General features: G+C 39.0%; 1 protein-coding gene across 2 annotated transcripts in view; it reads left to right on the top strand.

The window, feature by feature from the left end:
- The window catches only part of XYLB (xylulokinase), an 83,682-nt gene that overhangs the window by 45,781 nt on the left and 14,761 nt on the right, over window positions 1-23,140 (top strand). The window lies entirely within an intron of this gene.

Genomic DNA, 23,140 nt, shown 5'->3' with positions numbered 1-23,140 from the left:
ATATAATTTGCTTTTTTTATTTTACAGCATGTAATGATTGTCTGCCTTTCACCAGTATGTTGCTTCTGTCAACATCCTTAGTGAAAACTAGGCATTTTAAGCCTTTCTGTCTTATTTTTTAGATTTCTAGTGTCAATATAGCAGCACTTCCACACTTGGCTCAGTTGCTCATTTTTGTGCGATGATTAAAATGGAATTGTGTCTTCTTTGTGGTTTCTTGTTAAGCTTTATTAATGTCTGCTCTATCTTTTATTTATAGATACAAAGTTTTAATGATTTCAGCCCTAGAAAATGTGTCCTGTCCATTTGTGCCAGTCTTACTGTACTTCTTATTTTACAGATTCTTTTGTAACATAGTTAATTGTAAATGCTGGTAGTTTGGTACCAGCTGGATTTACATGAAAACCATCTTTTCTGTATAAGCAGCCTTTCCTCCAGAAGCTTCTGCAGTTCCTACTGCATCAAAAGTTCCTAGTAAAAGCTTCTATTTGTGACCGGAGAGTTACACCAGTGTGGAGCTTTCTTTTTTTAAAAAAAATACAGCTGAAATATTTAATAGACTTTATTAATAGAAAAAGATTTGTGAGAACAGGTGAATATGTTTGATACACACTAATCAGTGGATACTGAAAATGCAGAGTGGTAGTTGCCAAAGCAATAGGCACTCAGGTGTTGGGTATGACTTTGGAAGACCTGAACTATAAAAGAACATTTTGTTCTACTGGTGGCTTGGCACAAGACACTCAGAATCCTCAGCAGAGGGGAGAATCGGGCTAATAAAAGTGGATGCAGAGTGTCTGGATAGGATTTGGTTGTAGGAATTTGAAAGTTGAAGACAGTAAGCTAAGCAGCTTAACATCTTCAGAATAAGAGGGAGTGAAGCTTGTAAGTGCGTCAAGCTGTTTGCTTAGATCTAGACTAAGGAGCTTAAGTAGCTTATAACACCACAAGCTTGTGAGCTCCAGAGGAAGGGACTTACAAGCTGTGCAACAGCTATACTTCAAAGGCCTTACAAGCACAGCTGATGAAGCCTGCAGGGCTTCTGGGGAGCACGTCAAGTAGATCTGTCTGTCTGTCTGTTTCTCCTCAGTATCCCAGTGCTTCCTTTTGTTTCCTTCTTAGAAAGTTATGGCCCCTCTCCTCCCTGGAGTTACCACAGTTTCAAAAACCAGGCATCTTAAAATCAGGAGATTCCAAAAATTAGTTTAGTCATGTCCTTTTCCTCACTTAAAACCCATACTATGATGCATGCCAGGGTGTACCGTTTGTTTTTCTGATGAAATGTTGTATGAGGAGCTTGAAAATGATGAAGAGTCCTCTGTCTTTGTAGTGGGAAATAGCTCATTTATAACTTGAGATAATACAATTGAGCTAATAGAATTTTTATCTTTGATGTCTTCAGCTTTAGAGGTGTTTGTCTCTTGTTGAACTCTTTAGGACTGACTTGCAAAGTTATGCTGTGTTGTTACGGTCCCACCCAATTCCCACAGGTATCAGTTGGCTTAGTTGGAGTCAAAGGCTCCTGCAAAGGAGAGATGGCTACATTCACAAACTTTTGCTCCACGAAATAGCTGCCATGTCCTCAAGAGCATCATTACTTACTAGTCAAAAAATTACCTTTATAATGATGCTTTCTTAAGCAATTTTGTCATCTTGAGCTTGTTCTGGTCTAATTTCATTAAGACTACTGAAGATGCACTTTAAATTACAGGCATATTACCATATTTCTGTTTTGTTCTGATTCCTTGCTCCCTATATATTTAGTTTCTATATATTTCAAAGTAGATTTTTACATGCAGTTTAGTATTTTTGACTGTACAGACTGATACAGGTGATGATGAAAAATAGATCTTTGCACACTAATATCTCACACAGGCTGATTTTGCAGGATTTTTTTCAGGATATTTTACACTGTTTGCAGCTACATGTAATAAGTTATATCGAGAGTAATTCAAATCACAGTATGGAGAATAATGGAAATGACCTCTTGAGCTCATGTGGTCAGAGAAGGGCCATTTGGAGGAGATGGCCCAGAATGGTGTCAAGTTGGGTTTGAATTATAAAATCATAGAATGGTTTGGGTTGGAAGGAAACTTAAAGCTCATCTCATTCCAAACCCCTGCCATGGGCAGGGACACCTTCCACTAGACCAGGTTGCTCCAAGCCCTGTCAAGCCTGGCCTTGAACACTTCCAGGGCTGGGGCATCCACAACATCCCTGGGCAACCTGTGCCAGTGTCTCAGCACCCTCACAGTAAAGCATTTATTCCTAATCTAAACCTACCCTCCTTCTCAAAGCATGGAGGTTCCACAGCTTCTCTGGGAAACCTGCAGCACTGTTTGATCACCTGAACAGTTAAAAAAAAGTTTATGTTTAAAAGGATTTTTTTTTAATTTCAGTTTGTGCCCTTTGCCTCTTGTTCTATCACTGGTCAGTACAGAGGAGAATCTGGCTTGTCTTAACTCTCCCTCATCAAGTATTTATGCACATTGATAAGATTTCCAGTGGGTCTTGTTTTTTCCAGGCTGAGCAGTTCCAGCTCTCTCAGCCTTTCCTTGTATGCCTGGTGTTCAAGTCCCTTAATCGTCTGCATGGCCCTTCACTGGACTCACTCCAGTGTTTCCATGTCTCTTGTACTCTCTTGCCCAGACTGGACCCAGCCCTATGGATGTGCATCCCCTGTGCTGGGCAGCGCTCCCTTGACCTGCTGCTGTTCCTGTTAATGCCCCCCAGGATGCTGTTGGATGCCTTTCCTGCAAGAACACATATCTGGAACTTGTTTACTTTGTACACCAGGATCCTCAGATCTTTTTCTTTCTGCCAAGCTGCTTTCCAGCTGATGGTCTCGAGCCAGTCACCCCTCAGCTTGTACTGGTGCATGGGGTGTTTCCTCCCCAGCTGCAGGACTTTTCACTTCCATCTATTGAACTTGGTGAGATTCCTGTTGGTCCTGTCCTCCAGCCTGTTGAGGTCCTGTTGATGGCAGCACAACACTTTTGTGTATCAGTCTTCCTCCCAGTTTTGTGTCATCAGCAAACTCGCTGAGATTACACTTTGTTCCATCATCTAAGTCATTAATATGGAACAGGAGCAGACCAGTATTGACCCTTGGAATACACCACTAGTGACTTGTCTCCAGCTGGATTTTGACCACCATTCACAGCCTTTAAGTCCAGTAGTTCAGCCATTTTTCAGTCCAGCCCTCCAAGTATCTAGTACTTCATCAGCTTGTCAGTGAAGATACTGGGGGAGACAGTGTCAAAAGCCTTGCTAGAATTGAGATAAACAACACACCTTCCTTTCTCCTCATCCATCAAACCAGTCATCTCTTCTTAGAAGGCTGTGCTAACTAATGCTAGTCACCTTTCTATCCTTCATATGTTTGGAAACGGTTGCTGTGAGGTTTTTCTCCATCTTCCCAAGGATCAAGATGAGCCTGACTGACCTGTAATTCCTGGTGTCTTCCTCTTTGTCATTGTTGAAGATAGAGATGACATTTGCTTTTTTCCAGACCCAAGGAGCCATGAATTGCTGTGACCTTTCAAAGAAAATCAAGAGTGGTCTCACTGTTGTATCAGTCAACTTTCTCAGCATTCAGGGTGCATTCCATGAGGTCCCATGGACTTCTGTGCATTCAGTTTATATAAATGTTCCATAACCTGGTCTATTCCACTGAGGGTAAGTTTTCCCTGCTCTGAACTTCCCTCCTGGCCTCAGGAATCTGTCATTCCTGAAAGAAATCAGACTGAGGCAAAGTCAGCATTGAGAATTTTATAGTCCTTTATCACCCGGTCCTGTTAGTCTGCAGTCTATGCTACAGACCTCAGTGTGTGTGTGTGTTTACGTGTGGGCTCATTTCCAAACAAACAAGCCTGAGTTTTGTGCTGATTTCCCAGACAAGCTTTTCCTGTCCACGGCTCAGGATGTCAGCCAGCTGCCCCACTGAGCCAGCAATTCAATTGCAGGGGAAGTTCAGCTTGGGTGAAAACAAAGACAGCAGTACACGTTTTTCTTTGGATTTTTAATTACTTCCGTCTCTGTATCTGAAGCATTTTTCCTAAAAAATACTTCACTTTGCAGGTGTAGCCTCACAGACTTTCTCTCATCATAACTTCTCTTATCATTTCTAGCCATTAAAGAGTTCAAAATACTTTTGGCAGGGGAGTAAAACCAGGTGCCCTGGAGCAACTCCCATTAGGATAATTGTGTTCTTTTTACTTGAAGTCCCCTTTTTGTCAGGTGTTATCTTAGGGTTCATTTCATGTCAGGAGATGTTGTGTTGTGTCGTGCTGTTGGCCAGGGAGGGGTGTATTTCACTGTGCAATTTTCTAGGGCTGAAACTTTTGTATGCAAAGTAAATTTTTCTTTTATACTGGAAGGACAATCCAATAAACCATTTTCTTATTGGAAATTGAAATTTTGTTGCTTTTTTTTTGGATGGAAAGACGTGTACAAGTTGGATTTTGATGTGTAATTGATTGGAAAGCAAAGCTGTGACTGTAGCTTACAGTGAAAAGATGCTGTGATTTCAGCTGACTGAGGAGACTTGGCCTGCAGTCCTAGTTCATGTAGGTGAGTATCTTTTCACATCTGAAATCAGGATGGTGATAATCCCTATCCATTAAGGGTGTTAATTCTGAGCATCAATTTTCTGTCTTTAGGCTGGGGTTATCGGTTGTTAAATGGGGAATGAGATTCAGGCCCAGAGACTTCTTTTTTGTTGTTAATTCTCAGATGAAAGTGGTTGCAGATGAAAGCTAAGAACCCTGAACACCAACACGTACCGGGGTCTAGACATGTGTAACTGAAGTTTTCAGGTTCACAGGGGTTTATTTACACCTTAGTGGAAGTATTTGTATGCAACCAGAGAAGAATAAACCAGGCTGACACTCAGCTCTGGAGAGCAGCAGTTGTTGCTTCTGCTGAAAACTTTGCAGCATATGGTTTGGATTTCTGTGTGTTAGGAAAATGGAAGATGTTTGGTAGAGCTCCCATTGTTTCTTCAGGGAATTTTTAGAAGGAAATAGTAGCTGATAGGCCATGTAGCCTTTGCATGGTGAGCATGATGTCCCTGATATGTCAGATCTCTGACACATGTAGTGCACAGGAGACCAGGGCACATATGGTACATCTTGATGCATTTTGTATTCCTCTCTTTTCAGCCAGTCAAAATTTGAGCTTAAGAAAGAAAACATGAAAGCAGAATTCTGAACATATGGCAACCCTAATTAAGGGGGTGATGTTAGTTTTTTCCACCTTCAAACTCATTGCAATCACACTGACCTTAGTGCCCTTTTCTTTCCTATGGTGCATTCAGCTATTCACATGAGAAGTTTGCTTTCCTGAGCAGGGAGACTGAGTGAGCATCTGCAATCAAACACTCATATTTTTGTTTTGTAAGAAATTATGTACTTTCAAAATTTCTTTCCAAACTCACAATTGCAGTCATGTTTCAGGGGGTTTTTGTGAGGAAACATGAGGGATGCATCTCCTTTTGGAAACTGAGATTGCTTTTTTGACTGATAACAGAAATGAGTCTTGAACCTAAATTTAACATAAATCAAGCCAGTGTCTTTGCTATTGGGTTTTGAGCCAGTCTGTCTTCTGCTTGGGGCTATTCTGCTACTTATGAAATATTCACCAATCCAGAGAGACAGTGCGACTTTGTATAACTTGATGGTGAAGGAAAATTTGTGGGATAAAGCAGACCCCAATTCAGATTCTCTCTCTTCTCTAAATCAGAGGATTTATGTCCTGAGTCCATACAGAGAGAGGTGATTGTGTTTATCTACTTCTTTTTGATCTTTCTTTTGTTGCACATTTTCTAATGTGGCCTTGAAAAACTCTTCAATTAGCTGTTGTGGCCCAACAAAATGTATCTTGCAAAAAAAATTCTTGACCAGCTCTGTCAAGATTACTTAGTCAGTTATGATTTACAGAACAAAGGTGCCAATATATTCTAGGTAATAGTACAAAGGGTTTGCCACTTTATTTAGCAAGTCTTTGCTAAAGTCAGCACCTCTCTTTAGATCTTTGGCTTGTTTGCTGCTGCTGTATTCCTACAATGCATAGGACAATATGAGAAGAGGGTCTAACACTGTCTTTCTCATGACCAGAGCTTTGTTTTTTGCCTTTTGTGGTATTTTCCATAATTTAAATAGCTTGACAGTGTGCCTTAGTGGATTTTTAATTTTGCAGAACTTGAGTCGATCTGCTTTTTAAAAATTAACCAGTCCATGCCCTTGAAAAGTCATTGCATCTGTTATTACCTCCACATGTGATAAGTTTAAGAAAATGATTAGCAAAGGTGTCACTCATTTCTGCATGCTGTATATCAGATCAGACTGGCTGTGAAGTAGTGAACCATATTAAAGCTGTGAAATCAGCTCTGCTCTACAGGGACTACAACCAGCTGCACCGATTTTACTACTTTTTTTCCCTTGCAGATTCAGAAATGATTGGAATGGAGTTTGACAGTTTATTTACAGATTTGCTGTGACTGACAGGATGCCAGAGGGGAAATGTTTGTACTCCCTGAAGATAGTTTTTGGTAACTAAGGCTAAATATCTGACAGGACTTCTGTTACAAAACAGAGTGTGATCAACAGTTGTGTTACTGCAGAATTCAGTGCAGCTTTTCATTTAAAGTACATCTAAAAATACAGAACTAAAGCCAGGATTTGCTTTGATGTAAAGTGTCCCCACAGAGAAATGTGGCATTGGTTAATTCAAGCCTTCCAGTCCAATTCTGATCCAACATCCCTCTAAGAAATGAGGGAAAAGAAGATGAAACCCGGTCACATGCCACCTTCTTTCCTCTTGATCACTGATTTTCAAACTTAAAATTAAAAATTTCTAAGTTTCCTAAATTTTTCAATATGGACTGGACCTCTTGCGTAGTAAATTTAAGTCTCCTTGACAACCATCGTGCTTCTCTTACCTTATGGGCTGCCACGAGTTCATGTACCATACATTGAAAACTTATGTCCATGTGTGGATGTTCAGGTTTCTTGTAGCTTAACCTTGAAATGAATAAAGAAATTAAAAATCTTGTTTTCCTTTTACATCCATCACTTGACTTTGAAACTAGGGCAAATGAGCTTTTCCTTTTCCATGATCATGGCATTCTTTTTCTGATTCTCAGTGTAAATCTGCAGTAACCTGACTAAAGCATCCTTGTGGTGTATAAAAGTCTTACACAATGGTACTTTGAAAGCAGAAACCTTTTAAAAGAAGATGCATGAGCTATATACTGTATTATATACAATATATGGGTAGTAATAGTATACTCTGTATTCCCAGAAATAGTATTAAACTTTTAGTCAGGAAACTATTTTTTGTTCATTAATAGCTCTTTGTTCATTTAAGAGGCACAGAAGCTTTTGTACATTGAAAAGGTTAATTATGCTCAGAGTAAAGGTATTTGAATAAATTGTGTCTTTTATGGGCAGCAGAGGTTTAAGGTGGGCAGATTTGTCTTGCACAGAGTAAAAATATTTTTATTAGATTGTTAGGTGTTAGGAAGTGCTGCCAACTTGCCAAATGTAATCTGAGTATTCATGAGCAAGAGATATTTATATATTGCAGGGACAGAAAACAGGCACCTGAGTGCCTGTGTCCTTACTTGCATTTGAACCAATCCTGGTTATGGCGAATGTCACAGATTTTAGTAGGGTTAATTTTTTCTTGATTTTTTTTTTGTTGCTGTTGTTCTGGCTGGATTGATAACCTACTATAGATGTATTCTTTGCTGTATGTTTTTTGTTATAATAAGACTATGCATCAAGAAAGGCATGTAGAACACAATTAGCAAAGAATAAATGAGCAAGGCAAAATGAGCCTTTATCAGTCATGATCTTCTAGTGAAGGAAGTCCCTTTTTAATACTGATATGTGAATACACTGTGCTGTACCACAGCTCTAAGGAAGTTTTCTGTGACTCTCTGGATATCATCAGGCTGAGCTCACCTCCCCAGTGATAGGATTCTTCTGACACAATCTTTACTGTGGATACACCAGGTTTGACAGGTGAATTCTTAATTTCTTTTTTTAGTTGTTGGTAATAAAAGACACACTCTGGGAACAGAGGCTGGCATCCAACTCGGCCTGTTCCCAAGTGAATTCTCTTTTTATTAAACTACATGGCCATGGTTATTCTGGATCTGTGACTCTGGCAGTCCTGGCTGCATGATGGCAGAGTGATGGTTTTCTGTGTCTGCACTGTTGTTATCCATGCAGTCAAGCAGTTCCTCAGGCAATGGGAATGGTGGATAACCTATTCCTATGTCTTTTGTTATCCTGACTATTAAAAAGCTTTTCTGGCAACAGATCTAACTTTGATGTGTCGCAGATTAATACTGTCAGGGTTCCTTCTGTCCATCCCAGCTAGGAAGAAGAGAGGTTATTCCTTTTCTCCTTGCAAATCCTTTTTTACCATGTTTACACTGGGCTTAATAGTGCCTGTTTATAAAAATAGAAGCTTTACCCTTAACAATGATGGAAGGTTGCCTAAGGAAATGCAAGATATTTTTGATGATGTAAGGCAGAAATAAAATCCAACATACCTGAATCCTGTTTTCCAGCTCTAGTTCTAGTCTAATACCTTTTAACATATAGCAGACAAAAGTAGGTGTAGTGTACTGTTGTTAGAGTTCAGACAATCCTAAGTGCAGATCATAAAATCCTTAACTTCCAGGCTCTCCCTGTTGCTGTAAGAAGTTAAGTGTCCACTGAGCTGCCATATTCCTGGCTAATGGCACCATTCCTGGCTGATAACATAATTCCTGCTGTGATTAGTGCATCATACCCAGTCATCAAGACTCATGCCTGTGTGCAGGTTGTGGCTCTGTGAGTTTAAAGATACCCTGATATTTTTTAAGACTTAAGAAAAGTGACCAGAATAGTTAAGAACAGTCTGTGACTGGTGTGTCTAATGTTGTAGTTGAAGTTCTTCAGTAACTGGATTATGTTATTATAAAAAAGGATTAGATGATATAGCAGGAATGGAGTGCTTTGAGATAACAATAGAGCTGTGAACTGGAGTCATGAGTATTACTGAGACTGTCATCCAGTGCCTAAAGACAAAAGCATAATTACCACGAGAAGGTCATTTTTCTAAGCAAAGGACAGTTGTAAACTGCCTTTACCAGGAAAAAAAAATCAGTAGTTGTTGCATTGCATCTTTGAATTATTCATCAAGATCAGACACTTTCTTGTTCAATTTACTTTGTCGTTTCCTTCTAGCTTATTCTCAGCAGTTTGGATGAAAATATAACACAGTAGCACCTGCTTACAAGAAATATTCAATTCTCTGGATGTCTTGATTGGAAAGAGATTTGCTTTGGTCCAAGCTAAAATCATATGCTCTTTGTTTTAATGGGATATTCATGTTTAATGGACAAATAGAATTGGTGTTATGATATCTTTCTGTTAACCTGTTCTTGTGATTTTAGTGAGTTATTTCAGGCCCTTAATTTAGAATACATGAGATTTACTTACGGATCAGATTCTGCATCTTTTCCTCTGTTGTATACAGCCTCTGTTGAAACAAATGTTTTCTCAGCAGTAAGATTTGATTGTCTAGAAAGGTGTAAACATTCCTTTTTCTGAAATTGCTTCATGTATACAGGTGAAAATAACCCTCTCTTAGGAAATTCTAGGCATGGTTAGATTGTTTCAAGACCCTAGTCAGAGTACTGCAATGAGTAAATAATAATTTCTCTGTCACTTCACAAGCCTTTCTTCTTATATATCGAGAAACTCAGGAACACAGGATGATCAGAATCTGCCCTCATATGTTCCTCTCACCATGATCCCTTTTTTTTCCTCTTTTGTTGCTTTCCCCCATAATTTACTTCATTTGCATATTTTAGTGTTTCATACCATGGTGCCTGAGTCAATTTTCTTTTGAATAATTAAACAGGTACATGCCCTTGGAAAGTCATTGCACCCTTTATTGCCACTTAATGTGTTAACTGTGAGGAATTGGGAAAAGATGTTGTGCATTTTTGTTGACTGCTGTTTTATGCAAGGATTGCATGTAATGTAGCGAATGGGGCTCAGAGAATATGCTGGATTTTAGGGAGCCACATCTTTGGTACCCAGGGGATGTTCCCAAAGTGGAAAACCTTGCCTTTTTGCCATTCAAGAGAAAGATTTGAGCAGCCTCTTACTTTAAAATAATAACAATGATGATAAAAATAATAATAATTAAAAAATTAAAATTGATTGATAGAATCAGCGGGTAATCAGTGATGTCCCATATTTAGCTGGGGCTGTTTTAGGTAGTAGAAGGTTTTGGCATCTCTGGAAGAAAATGTAAAGAAAAGAATTGGTCCTGAGTCCTCTGTGCTGTGGATTTGGGAGAAGGGGGAGAGAGAGAATGGACAGTTTTTCAGCTTTTTAGTAACGGTGGCTGAGACTTGTTTGGAGGGATGAGTCAGGAGGTGATTGGGGCGGGTAACACTCTGAGCTGTGCTGAGGATGGCTGGGTTACCAGGGAAGTTGCTGTAAGCAGTGGAGAGCTCCAGGTTCTCGGTAAAATCCCGAGCCAGGTGAGCTTGAGCACAGCTGTGCTACAGATGCAGCTCTAGCAGTGATATGACAGTGATTGTTAAAATTGTGCTGGCTTGGATAACTGAGACACTTTCCATTGTGAGAACAATGAGCTTGAGCCAGGGTAGGCCAATAACAAAATGTGCTTTGCTAAATTGCATTTTATTTTACTATTGTGTGGTAGCCACGCTTTACTTCTAGCTAGTGAATACTTCTTATTGTACATGTATTTCAGTGTCTTTAGTCACTACAAATGACATAAAAATGTTAGTTTGCCCTCACTGCTCATTCAAGCCTTACTCTTTGCAATTAGGATGCTACTAGAAATTTATATTGATTTCTATGTGGTTTTCTTTTCCTTAGAATAGGACATATCTCTGCTTAAATGTTACAAAATAAAGAAAGGCAGTTTGTGTTCTTTGATGCCAACAAATAGGTTATTGGGATTGTGTGACTTGTCACTTGGAGTGCAGTGAGAGCCAGGGAGGGATCCTGGCTGATCCTGGTAGCCAAGGCAGCTGCCAGACTCCAGCTCCCTGCCAGGGAGGTGAAATCTCTCCTCCAGCTGTCAAAGGCTGAGAATTCCTTTAAAATGTAAAATTAATGCTTGGTCAAGCTTGAGGAGAAAGTGCAAGACTGCAGCTTATGCTTGAGATATGGGAGTTTATTAATAAATAGAAATAGAAGGAAAAGGTTATGGCAGGGTGGTTTTGGGTTGAGTGCAATCAATGGTGATTTATCCAGAGAAAAGGGACTTCACCCATTGATACCATTCTCTTCTCTTGGTTTTTGGAAGAGCTTTCCATAGAATCACTCAGCAATGGTTAAAATTACCCTGTACCAGCCAAATGCTAAAATGGAACATGTCTGGTTTTGGGGCTCATCAGGGGAAGAAAACATGGGCGTGTGACAGAAGTTTATAAAAGCAGCCTCTGGAATTACACACTGACATCTCAGGGAGGGCTACAGGCACAAAGCATACCTAAATAATGATCATTGGTTAAAAGGCATCAGTGCTTGGAGATAAAGAACTGTTCTAGATTGTAAAGGAGATTATCAAAATCCCTCAAACCAGACAGTGTTAATGATGCAGGTCATGAAATATGTGGTGGCTGAGATTTAAATGTGTGTTTTGATATGGATTGTATGATCACTCATCAAAAGCTTCAGACCTGTTGTTTTTTTAAGAGTGTTTTCTTTACTCTCTGAATCAAATATGTCAGCTCTGCAATCTGTGACAGGTTAATTGAAATGCAGTGAGAGTGCAAAATCTGAATCAAGCATGAGGTTGGCAAACTTTGTTCATCCTTTTATTTATGCAGAACTCTAAAAGTAACCGCTCAACTTGAAAACTGTTGATGAAATTAGTGTGGTTTTTCATCTTTCCTTAGATAGGAAGGATTTGGGCCACAAAGGAACAATTTAAAAGATTTCTTATTTGGCTGGATTGAGTGAAGGGATATCAGGAGATTGAGGGATGTCATATTGTAATAGTATTGTAGTTGTTTTTTTCAGTGTCCAGTGATGGACTTCATCAGACTGGAGTGAAATTCTGCAAATGGCAAGCCAAAAATAGACCAAGGTATTTTTTTTGTTTCCCTTTCCCTCAAAAATGGTTATTTAATTACCTGTGTTTGGCTTTGGTGGCATTTAGTGCACATTTTAAGGAGGCATTTATGATGCTAACTAAAGCAGAGGATATTTCAGGGTCATTCTCTGTGAGCTGTTCTTGTTGTTCTGCCAAATCCATGTGCACTCCTGTCTGTTAGAAACCTGTGCCACACCATCCCAGAACTTCTAACTGGGGTCCTGCCTTAACATCAATAGCCTCAGAGACTGTCAACTAGAGGAAAACAAACGCACCAAATGTGAATTTTTCTAAGTCTTTGAATTACAGTGTGAGGAGCTGAAAATGTTCTTCTCATCTCCTTAGCTGGACCTTTTGTTCCCATTCCAGTGATCTCTTAGTGTCTTTAACTTTTATTGGTTGTATGGGAACATGATGGCAACAAAGAATGGTTGAGGTAGTAGGATGATCCACCAGGTCCATGTAAGCACAATACAGCTGCTGGGAATTGTGATAAGGGCAGGCGCTAAAAAAACCCCTTTGCTATCAGAAAATCCCCCCAGTTTTCAGTGGCATGAAGCTATTAGGGTGTTTGGGAGCATATGTTTGTACTAAGGGGTTGTGTTGTTTGGTACCCAACAGGGTACCTTTCCTAGGTCTAGTATTTCATTTAAAAGCAATTTGCTTGAATAAAATAAAATATGCATGATGGGTGAACACAGATGAGCTCTGTTAATGTATTCTAATTAACTTGCTAAAAATATTTTAAAATCTTAATAAGCTTAAAGAGAATTTCTGATGATTAGATGCAATGATAATGAGCTTGGTATAAAAACATAAGAAGGTAAAGCAGATAGCTGATTGGCAGTTGCAGTGCTGTCTGTATACCTAACCATTTTCTTGGGGAAAAGAAAGATCTTTTGGTTAAATTTTATCTTTTGCCTTGGTAGCTAATTTCTCAAGATCTATTTCTAGAAAGCTTAATGAACAAAACATTAAAAAAATAATTTACCTGTTTGATTTGGGGAGTAGTGCAAATTTTATTGCTTAATTATGCCTTAGAAAAACATGCTAAGGACATTTATAATAAAGTATCTGTGTTCTTTGTGTGGGGGGAATGACTCTTTTCCTTTTATATATGCCATAAATCTCAGATTGTAGTCCTTTTTCTCTCCAGGCTATTAGGTTTCTGGAGACTGTATTTCATTCCTTAGCACCTTTAGTTGCTTGGCAACAACATCCGATTTACATGAACCCAGCCCTGTGAATGAATAGTTACCTGGAACCTTCCTGTGCAGAAACCCTGAGAAACATAGCAGTTCTCCCATTTTCTGTGACAATTATTAGGAAATATTAATTTTTTCTCTCTATTCATCTTCCTGTAGCCTTTGTTTTTCAGTTAAAGGGGAACAAACTGTATTCTGTTTAGTTCTAGGCTGCCAGAGGTCACAAAATTAATTTATAAGTAATCCACTTGGAAAGCAGGAGGTTTATTAATAACAGAAGACTCTAGCGGTGCTCAGAGACCCAACTGGTACAAGTGGTCCCCAGTGCTGTGTTCTTTAGCTACAGAAAGAATGAGGTTCAGAGTAACTCACCACAGTCACACAGAGAACGACAGTGAGTGTAGGGTTTTTCCTGATCATAGGTCTGGTATAGTTTTTAGGGGTAAAAAGGAGCAAATGTTTCCTACTCAATGTATTTTCTTCACTTCTTGACATTTGGAACTTACTGAACAAACAGAATAAACAGATTTTCTGCTACCTCAGCCTAGTGTTTTGTGAGCAGGTACATCCTCCCTGTAAATTCATTTTATTCTTGTGAAATGCTTTACAACCTGTAGATTATTTCTATTGAGAGGAGTAGGAGGTATGAAAAAGAAAAATAAAGAAGAAACATTCTTCACCAGCACTGAACACAAAACAGTCTTACTGGACTAGGAGATGAAGAGCTACAGGCAATATCTGTGGATGCCAAAATAGTTGTAATCACTCTTTTGAAAAATCTTGTAAAGAAAACACCCAAATTGCCTCATTTTATAAGTTCTTTTCTGTTTTTTTCATCTGGCTTATCCTTTGCAAAAATAAAATATTACTTGGCCCTCGACTTTTTTTCTGTTGCATTTCCAGAGGCTTCTGTTGATGTTGTTAAGATGCAGAGGCTGATGCTGAGGGGAGCAGAGCAGACCTGAGATCTGGTGGAGATTTGCTTTGCAAATCTGTATCCTGAACTGATTTCCCCCCAAGTTTGCGGTAGTTTGGGTTTTCCTAGTATCAAAATACCTGGTAGCGTGTTCTTTCTTCATCACTCAAGTGCCATTCAAGGTCAGGTCATTGCACCCTGTACCTTTTAATTATATCTTGTGGCTTGAGGTAATGCTGAACTTGCAGCTCATTATTATTATATTTTCTCCTGTGGACATGTCTTGCTTCTGATGCTCATACTCTGCAGATTAACTAATGCAGAATCGAATGCATTTGTGATCTAAGTAATGAAGAGGCCTTTGTTCTATTCTTGGTTGTTCTACTGATTTTGTGCGACCTTGGGTGGCTCATTTATCTCCTTGCTTGCTTTTCTCATTTTAACCTTCGATGGATGGTGTCATATGTTGATTTGCCAATTTAATTTTCTGTTTCCCTTAGAAGATTTGCAAGGCTGAATGTTGCTGTATGAGGACAAATTGTTTTAAAAAATGGAATGATGGTTTTTGTGTTCCTGAATAACTGAGTATTAAGCATTATGCACTGATGTGTGATCTGTAAAGCCTCATGTGGTACTTATACACATCAGAGTTGTGATAGGCATGGGAGGGTGTATATTTTGCTGAGTTTCAAGCACAAATTTCTTGTGCCAGAATATTTTGAGGAAATACTGAGCTGTGTTGCAGTGCCAAGAACACAGCAAATTGTAAAAAAAAAATGTCGTTTTTAGTCAGTGGAGAATGCCTAAAGTAGCAATGAACTTTTCTTTTTAAAAACAGTTTTGGGAAATATCTTGCATTTTCCTGTCTCTGGGTGAATGTCTCACCTTCACTCTGGGAAGCAAGCAGCAGGAATTGTAGTTTTGCATTTCCAGGGTTCTCAGAGGCACTAGAATTCAGCTCAGTGCAGAGCTCTCCAAAGCCCTGGGGCTCCTTGAGGTGGGGACCACAGGACACCTGACCTCCTCCCACACGACTCCACAGGGCATGAATCTGTTGGAGCTACAGACATTCAAAGCCAGAATATTCTCCCAAGAAGCAGCTCTCCCAGGCAGTTTTCCAGTTCAAGGTTCTCTGTGATTTATCAGGACTTTTTATAAACTGGCACTTTCCTGCTAAATATTTGGATAGGCAAAGTGACAACATGCAGTGTCAGGCACTTCTAGGACAGACATTTTTAATGCTCTTACCAACTCTGCTCTGCTTTGATAGTGTTTTCAGTGGTGAAGACATTTCTGCCAGGCACTTGTAGGGGACCAGAAGCACTAAGCATCAGTGGTTTGTGGTCTTGAAATTATGCCTTTTAATGAGTGGCAGAACTTAATATCCTTAGCTTATCGAAAAGAAATACAAGATGTAATTTAATTGTGGCCTGTAAAGTGGCAACATGTGAAGGGGAAACCCAATTTTAATGCTAATGTTTTAACTGGAAGGCTAAAGCCATAAAGATCAAGTGACTCGATGTTTAAAGAATAAAAAATATAAATTATTTGAAAAATGCAACTGTTAAGGCATTTAATTTAAATTTAAAAGTAGTAACCATGCAAATAGGCAGCAGAGAGTCCTTCAGCTGAGGTTCTGTGTCTTTTTAATGTTAGTGTTGTTCACTGAATACAGTTCTGGGCTGGATGGTGGGATCACTGGGTGGAAGTTGTGTGACCTTCTTTAAGCAGATGGTCCACTCTGGCCTTTTACTTTTTTTTGGAGCTGCCTGTAGGTACATTATTAAAAACTAGATGTGATGGCCAGATTTCAAATGCCTGTTTTGGATCTACTCTAACTTTTAGTTTCAGGCTGGTACCACCTGCTTCAGAACAGATTTTGAGAATCAGTTAATTTGTCATGTTGATTGCAGATTTCTTGTTTATTTGGTGAATGACAGGAATTCTGGAGTGGAAGATGAAGGTAGAGGTGTTGTCAAGAGTCTATGAATAATTGTGGAAGCATGGGATAAGTTAAAGCAGATTGTGCTTTGTTATGTTAAGTCTTTAATTGGATCCTTGGCTACTTCATGGATGTTTGGGCAACTGCTGAATAGGTTTTGTGGTGATCAGTATTTTTCCCCAACACGGAGTTCTTTCAATATCCAAACTTTGGGTAACAAGAGAGGAAAACTTTTAGTGGCCAAAAAAGAATAAAAATTAAACCTGGTGTAAACCAGTCCTATTAGCACATGAACGTATTTTACCTTACTAATTCATGAAATATATTACTTTTCTTTAAGGAATCAGTTCAGAACCAAGAGATTACAGAAGTTAGAGACAGGAAAGGTTTACTAAATTACTCTTAGTAATAATGTCTTCAAGAGAGGACTTTTACCCATATACATTTTCAGTCTGGACCAAACATTTTAAGTGTTCACAGAATCATAGAAAAGCTTGGGTTAGAGGGGAACTTAAAATCATCTAGTTCCAACCCTCCTGCTATATCTTCCCTCTCTTTCCTTAAAAGCTTCAGATAAATAATTTTTCAAAATATTCAGCCTTTATGCCTTTATCTACAAAAAGTTTTGGACTGAATCTGCTTCCCCCCCTTGCTGTAATCTCTAGTGCTGAGTTGTGGAATTTTTTTAATACATTACCTTTGGAATTTGTCCCAGGCTTCATCACAATATTCTGTCAAATAGAGAGATCTGTGTCTAAAAAAAATAAAATTAAAAATCACTGTGAATTGATAAGCAATTGCAGCTCTGCAGTATTTCTACAAGAATTGCAGATATTTCAGAGGTCTTGCTGCGGGTGTGTCAATGTATATGTTATAACAGTGTTATGACTATTGATCTGCTTGTTCTTAAAGAAGTCTTTGCCACTAATGTACCAAAGTTTTCCTTGCAATATAACTCTGCTGAAGTCAATGAAGCTGAATTGTCCAAGGGGTTGTATCTTGAGTAGATTTTGTTTCCTCTCCTTTGGGTGATCTGCAGTAATTTAAGCTGCTGTTAAGAGACAATTTATGTACATATTTTTCTATGTTTATTTCTTTCTGAAACCCATCAAGAAGGGGAAGGCTTTGACTCAGCATTAAATTTTAAATTAATCTCTGAAAGTGAGCTGGGCTGAGAGGATTTTCTGTGACTTGGTGTCTTTATGCTTTAGATTGTGAAAAGTTTTGCCTTTATTGAAACAAGGTCTTAGTAAAGCCTAAATTTGCATCCTCATGAAGAACAATTTCTTCTATCTGAAGTACCAGAAAACATAAGGTGACCTGTGAAATCAGTGGCACATGAGTCTTGGCTATGGATACCATTCCTACTCTGTTTCACTTAGTTGTGTGCACATCTACTCCTTTTTGTGGTTTTATTCTTGCCTTGCAGCAGTGTGAGCAAGAAGAATAATGGCTGGTCTCCTCCACACCATTGTAGAGACTTTATCTATGTAAGTAGCATAAATGTCAAGAGTATTAGGCATATTTGTCATTGGTGCTAAGAAAATCAAGTCTTTTTTCCTCCCTCTGTTGAATTACAGCTGGTTTAATAGTAGCTTTACTACACCAGCCTTAGAGGCTGATGATCAATTCTATCTGTAAAAGTAGTTTTTCTTCCCTAGGCACTGCATTTAAAAAATAAGAAGAAAGTCTATGTCTGGAAAATTTCTGACATACATTTGAGAAACTCTCAGTAAAATGAAAGCATTTTACAAAATATGAAAACTTTGGTTACACGTAAGAAAACAGCCAACCTCTATGGCAAATTTGGCTTGCTTTTCTCTGTAATAAATTAGTGATGCTTCAAAGTGAAAGTCAGAAACACTTTTAATAGCTTTTATTATTTACCATATCATTTGTAGAATTGTAAAGGTGGCTGAATTTGTGTGAATATTTAACTTCAAGCCTGTAATTTGTTTACTTGGGCAGTTGTATTGGTCTAAATAGAAAAAAGAAAGGAAAAGGAAAAAAGGGTGTATTCCAGCTTACATTTCTTTTGCCTCAATCAGGTAGATATTGTCTAGTATGATGAAGGCTGGTTTGTGGCAGTCTTTTTTTTCTCTGTTATGAAATACTTGCAGATGTGAGAAGTGATGCAGCAGAATGAGGTAGAGGGCAAAGTGCCTTTGGACCCACTCCTAGCAATCACATGGACATAAAAGGCTCTCCACACCTTGTACATTTTCATTTTTAAAAGGATGTAGACAAAGAAACATTTTACCATAGTGAGAGTTACATTTCAGTGTCTTTATATGCATAAAGAAAATTAGCATGTATTTTGGAAGAGTTAATAAGCAAGGAGGATGATTTTGGAACATTTGTTTGATAAATGGGACAAAATAACCATATATTTTTGCTTTGTTTTTTCTTGAATGAAAAGCCAGCAAATACTTTTTTTTGAAATTATGGTGTTTGGAGTTAATCAGAGAAATAAAGGAGGGGCTGATACTTTTCTTGTTGCTTGCAAATTGTAAATTGCAGTTATTCGCAATCATACTTATAACTGGCGTGGGTTCATGTGCATAATCAGCTGCTTTTTGAATGCATGTTCTATTGTTCTGTTTTATTTATGGATTCAGTTGTGATGAGAAAGACATTATGAAGTTGTTTGGATGAAGCTTTGGAAATGTCTTTTAGGAGTTTTAAAAGTCAGCAAGTTCCTGGAGTTTGGGGTGCAAACAGGGTCTGTGGGCAGTCCTGGGTATTTAGATTAAAAAGTTGAGGCGTTTTCAGCCTCAAAATGGAAGGTCAAATTCTGCCTTTGGACTGCATGAACCACCAAAATTCTGTACTGACACAGGCACACTGTTACTGTCCAGTTGAAATATGGCCAGATTCAAACACCCTGAGGTCAGGAATCTTCCTTTCAGTTTCAGCATCTGAACCTGTTACAAGTCTGATCTGGCCTACTCCTGGTGGAACAGGAGACTGAATTTCTTCCTCCAGTCTCCTTGCACAAATGATGTGGCAGCAAACTTTTGGTGCTAATTACCAGCACTAAATATCTAACTGGTGTGAGTTTACTTATACAATTATTTTCCTTAATAACTACATTTATCATCATAGATCCATAGAATACCCTGAGTTGGAAGGGACTCACAAGGATCATCAGGTCCAACTCCTGGCTTTGCACACGACCATTCCCAGGAGTCACATCGTGTGCCCCAGGGTATTATCCAAACACTTCCTGAGCTTGGTGCTATGACCACTTCCCTGGGGAGCCTGTTCCAACACCCAGTCACTCTTTGGGTAGAGAACCTTATTCTAATATCCAACCTCAATCTCCCTTGACACAACTTCAGGCCATTCCCCTGAGTCCTGTCATTGGTCCCCACAGAGCAGAGATCAGTGCCTGCCTCTCCTCTTCCCCTCAGGAAATTGTAGCTGCAATGAGGTCTCCCCTCAGGCTCCTCTTCTCCAGCTGAACAGACCAAGTGACCTCAGGCACTCCTTGTATGGTTTCCCCTCAAGACCCTTCTCCATCTTCATGGCCGTTCTTTGGGTGCTTTCTAATAGCTTTATATCCTCCTTATATTGTAGCACCCATAACTGCACATGGGACTCAAGGTAGTGCCACACCAGCACAGTTATGTGCCAAGACCATTAGAGGGGACATTGGATTGCTCAGGGAAGACTCACCCTGTGTTACAGATTCCAGTGTCTCTTGCAGAATCCACTTGAGAAATGCTCTTTGAGCCTTCACTTTATAAAATCTTTGGGTTTTCCTCCTTTTTTTCTTAAATAGCTTCCTTTACTGGGAAGGCATCGGTTTTGTGTTTTAAATATACAATGATGCAGGACTTCAGTCTTTTTGGACCACTGACAATGCTGAACACAAATAAGAGTAATTTCTGTCTTTTCTCAGTAACAGATTTTTTATTTTCCCTATGTGCCTTTCAATGAAAGCAATATTTTGGCTGAAAGAAAAGGCAGGAGATGAACTTTAACATCACTCAATTCTTGCTGAATCTCTGTGAAAGGCAGAATGGGTATTTTTGTGTGCATAACAACACACACTGTGTGCTGACTTTTTCAGCCCTGTGTGGCAAAGTACCTTATGCTCAGTCTTTCTGCGTAAGAGAACCTGGGTCTGCCCCTCTCCTCCTGTCCAGTGGGAATCATTATTTTAACTCAATTTTGTTAGTTCAGTCACCACATTCCCCAGCAGAGAACAGATCTCTAAAAGATGTGCATATAGCAGGACAACACCATGCCATGTGCAGCTGCAAACAATTTCTAGAGAGGGTTAAAATTCAGTATCAACACTCTAAAAAATAATTAGTTTTTCAATAGGAAGAAAATAAACTGCTTGGTTAGGTACTATACAGGGAGCTTTTAATTAAAAGATGTTTAAATCTGATTCTCTCAACTGTCAAAGAATTAAATTCATGGATTATGTTTGCTACAGTTGTTGTTGTTGGAGTTTTTTTAGTAACACTGTAGAATTCTCTCTGTGCAGAGCTGTAGGGGATGGGTGGTGGCTCCTGACAGATTCAAGCACAGCTGGCTGAGAACACTGCTGGTGATGGATGAACAATGTCTCTGTTAATGCCCTGTATACATAAATGAAGGGCTTGCTTTATTTATTTATGAGATGTATCCAATTACACATCTAAGAGCAAATGCCCACTGTTCAGTAAAGCACACAATATTGGCATCAAAAAGACAATCCCCGAAATCAGTGATCAATCCATTTCCCTTGCCCTCCAGAGAGATTGAAATAAGCATTAAACCTAAAATTCAGCAAATTCAAGTAAGTTCTTCTGGGACCTAATCCTTGTCTGTAAACAGTGACTGAAACTACCGGGGCTGCTGGTTCTCTCTGCTCTGGCCACACACAGAGCACCAGCTTCATCTAGGATCACTCTTCCATGTGGCCTGGATGGGTCAGTCCCACCTGTATGATGGGTCGGAGTCTCTATCAGACAGTGATGGCCAAGGTTCACTAGGCTGTTACCTACTGGGATGTGTTTCAGTGGAGAGAGCCATCCTAGTTAATGAAGTGGAGGAGAGTGAAAGATTTTACCCTTATGTAGCTTCAGCATAGGGGTTTTGAGTGCTTTTACTGTCTATCTGCATGTGTTTGTACTCACGAGTTGATCCAATTTAAAACTTGAGGTGTCCAACCAACATTAGAAACTTCACAGTGTAAAAAGTTAGTTTCTTTTATCAAGTAGGTTATCTATACTCTGAAAAAATTCTTAGTATTTTGCTACAAAAGAAATAATCTGGATTAAGTTGGTTGTGCAGATAATCAGCATGTTAAATACTCCTGGACTTGAGATTTAGTTTGTCCGCTTGGAAGAAATCTAACTGAACTAATAGTAGGGTAAATCCACATTTGTGTGTGGTTTATATTGAATAGCTACTGCAATGTAGATTCACACCTACTTTTCTGATGATAACTTATATAGAAGTAGCTTGAATTACAGTTATGGCATAAATTGATAATGTAGCCAAAACCTGAATGTTCTGACCTAGTAAGGAGTAAGTCTCCCATGCATTCCCTTATTCCAAATGCAAACACTGCCTGTTACAGGGGTGTTAAAGCTCAGATAGAAGGCACAACTCAGCCATACCTGGCCCATCAAACACCGTGCCAGTGAAGCAGACAGCAATATATACTGACAGAGCTCTGAAACTTTTGCAAAATTGTGAAGCAGAAGCCCTGAGACAGACATCTGGAATGCAGATGGAAGTGCAAGAAGTAGCTGAGCTATGAGATGCTTGCTGTTCTCCCAGGGGTGGTTACTGTTTGGCTTTGCCACTTTGGCATTGTCCCCCATTCTCTCCTGATGGTGGGAGCCCAGTGGTGGATTAGGCTTCTTTCCAGAGCCTCTGGGGAGCAAGTGTGCCTTATTCTTTGGTTTTATCTGCTGCAAGTGTAGCCATTTTGTTTGTTTCTCATTCTGTCTTGCTGGCTGTCTCTGAAATGTGATGTTTTCATGTTGGATATGGTAGTTCTGCAAGAATTTATATTCACAACAAAGTTTAGCAAGACAGAATTGTGACTACCAGGCAAATCATTTAGAGTTTGCTTTGGTTTCTAGGAACAGAGGCTTACTAGTTATTTTTCACTGGTTTCTGTGCTATTATGTTGTTGTGATAATCTTGGCAGGAATCTGTCACTCTGTGTTGGTATAATTGAAACTTGTTTTCCCTGAGGAATCACTCTGCTGTTTGTTTTATTTGTTTACTGACATTGACAGAGATCCTAATGGCTTTTAAAACCCAATTTGTGCATCACTGACTATCCTCCAAAGAGGACAATAAAATCAAATTTATCAGTAAAATAGGGTCCCCCATGCAATGCTTTGTCTGGGTCTTGGGCTCCACCTGAGCACTGAGATGTGGGTCTGAAAATGGCGTGGTGAGCTGAACCTTCTGATTATTTCTAATTCTGTCTTAAGGGCTTTTGTCATTAAGATACTTGAAAGGATAAATGACAGTAAGTTAAGGGCATCAGTATAAGTTTCCCAGCTTTGCCTTGTGAGAAATAAATTATCTTTAGCTTTTATTAAAAAGGAAGTTAAGATAAAAGAACAATAACCACAGCGAAATTTCCCTTTTGGGAGGCTATACATGATGGTATCACTTACTATTATCATAAATCAGGGTAATTAAGTGTTTAGATTTTTTAAATGTATGATATCAAAATATTTATGCCTTTATTTTGTTTTAAGCCTTTGAAGAACTTCAGTGAGATTGTTGGAACTACTCATGTTCATAATGCCTTGCAGAATTGTGATTATGGGTAGATGTGTGGCTTGTTGCCTGCTGTGCTCCAGAGGAGAATGCACACAAATGCACAAATAAATATGAGACACAGGACAGATATTCAGAAATGTAGAAGAAAGAATGCAGGATAATTTTTTTTAACACCTCAAAGCTGTGGGT

Source organism: Pithys albifrons, chromosome 7 (assembly GCF_047495875.1).
Source record: "Pithys albifrons albifrons isolate INPA30051 chromosome 7, PitAlb_v1, whole genome shotgun sequence".
Classification (NCBI taxonomy): domain Eukaryota; kingdom Metazoa; phylum Chordata; class Aves; order Passeriformes; family Thamnophilidae; genus Pithys; species Pithys albifrons.
The sequence above is the reverse complement of the archived record's forward strand: the minus strand, read 5'-3'. Positions and strand labels throughout refer to the sequence as shown.